Raw genomic sequence first — 2,360 nt, 5'->3', positions numbered from 1 at the left:
TCTGTCCTCATAGGAGAGGTGCTCCAGCCCTCTGATCATCCTCGTGGCCCTTCTCTGGACACGTTCCAGCACCTCCACATCCCTCTTGTAATAGGGGCTCCAGAACTGGACACAGTACTCCAGGTGGGGTCTCACCAGGGCTGAGTAGAGGGGGAGGATCACCTCCCTCGACCTGCTAGCCACACTTCTCCTGATGCAGCCCAGGATCTGATTGGCTTTGCGGGCTGCAAGTGCACACTGAGAGCTCATGTTGAGCTTTTTGTCCACCAGCACCCCCAAGTCTCTCTCCTCAGGGCTATCCTCCAGCCAGTCACTGCCTAGCCTGTATTTATGCCTGGGATTGCCTCGACCCAGATGCAGGACCCTGCACTTGCTCTTATTGAACTTCATGAGGTTGGCCTGTGCCCACCTCTCCAGCCTGTCAAGGTCCCTCTGGATGGCCTCCCTTCCCTCCAGCGTGTCTGCTGCACCACACAGCTTGGTGTCATCGGCAAACTTGCTGAGGGTGCACTCAATGCCACTGTCCATGTCCCCCACAAAGATGTTGAATAAGATAGGTCCCAGGACTGATCCCTGAGGGACTCCACTTGTCACTGGCCTCCACTGGGACATGGAGCCATTGACAGCCACTCTTTGGGTGCGGCCATCAAGCCAGTTCCTTATCCATCTAGTGGTCCACCAATCAAACCCATGTGTCACCAGTTTGGAGACCAGGATGTGGTGCGGGACAGTGTCGAAGGCTTTGCACAGGTCCAGGTAAACGACATCAGTTGCTCGCCCCTCATCTATTAATTTTGTCACCTGCTCATAGAAGGCCACCAGGTTGGTCAGGCAGTATTTGCCCTTGGCAAAGCCATGCTGACTGTTCCCAATCACCTCTTCACTATTCTTTTGAGCGAGTAGTGACTAACATAGTGAAAACATTGTTGGGGTAAAACCTAAAGGGAAAGACCTAGCACCAAACTGCATTGGCCATCTGATCTAACTTCTGGAGGCAGTCAAAATGAGTATTTGAATTCTTCCCTACCTTATTCCTGTGCTGAGATACAGGCTGCTCCAATCTGCTGTAAAATGCTTGATTTCGAGAGTGAGCGAAACTAATGAAAACATTGTTGGGGTAAAACCTAAAGGGAAAGGCCTAGCACCAAATTGCATTGGCCATCTGATCTAACTTCTGGAGGCAGTCAAAATGAGTATTTGAATTCTTCCCTACCTTATTCCTGTGCTGAGATACAGGCTGCTCCAACCTGCTGTAAAATGCTTGATTTCGAGAGTGATCGAAACTAATGAAAACATTGTTGGGGTAAAACCTAAAGGGAAAGGCCTAGAACCAAATACAATTTGCCATCTGATCTAACTTCTGGAGGCAGTCAAAATGATCCTTAGAATTCTTCCCTACCTTATTCCTGTGCTGAGATACAGGCTGCTCCAACCTGCTGTAAAATGTTTGATTTCGAGAGTGAGCGAAACTAATGAAAACATTGTTGGGGTAAAACCTAAAGGGAAAGACCTAGCACCAAATACAGTTTGCCATCTGATCTAACTTCTGGAGGCAGTCAAAATGAGTATTTGAATTCTTCCCTACCTTATTCCTGTGCTGAGATACAGGCTGCTCCAACCTGCTGTAAAATGCTTGATTTCGAGAGTGAGCGAAACTAATGAAAACATTGTTGGGGTAAAACCTAAAGGGAAAGGCCTAGCACCAAATTGCATTGGCCATCTGATCTAACTTCTGGAGGCAGTCAAAATGAGTATTTGAATTCTTCCCTACCTTATTCCTGTGCTGAGATACAGGCTGCTCCAACCTCCTGTAAAATGCTTGATTTCGAGAGTGAGCGAAACTAATGAAAACATTGTTGGGGTAAAACCTAAAGGGAAAGACCTAGCACCAAATACAATTTGCCATCTGATCTAACTTCTGGAGGCAGTCAAAATGAGTATTTGAATTCTTCCCTACCTTATTCCTCTGCTGAGATACAGGCTGCTCCAACCTGCTGTAAAATGCTTGATTTCGAGAGTGAGCAAAACTAATGAAAACATTGTTGGGGTAAAACCTAAAGGGAAAGGCCTAGCACCAAATTGCATTGGCCATCTGATCTAACTTCTGGAGGCAGTCAAAATGAGTATTTGAATTCTTCCCTACCTTATTCCTGTGCTGAGATACAGGCTGCTCCAACCTGCTGTAAAATGCTTGATTTCGAGAGTGAGCGAAACTAATGAAAACATTGTTGGGGTAAAACCTAAAGGGAAAGGCCTAGCACCAAATTGCATTGGCCATCTGATCTAACTTCTGGAGGCTGTCAAAATGAGTATTTGAATTCTTCCCTACCTTATTCCTGTGCTGAGATACAGGCTGCTCC

Source organism: Melanerpes formicivorus, unplaced genomic scaffold (assembly GCF_026170545.1).
Source record: "Melanerpes formicivorus ecotype bairdi unplaced genomic scaffold, bMelFor1.0.p_v2 SCAF_170, whole genome shotgun sequence".
NCBI lineage: Eukaryota > Metazoa > Chordata > Aves > Piciformes > Picidae > Melanerpes > Melanerpes formicivorus.
This window is presented reverse-complemented; position numbering follows the sequence as displayed.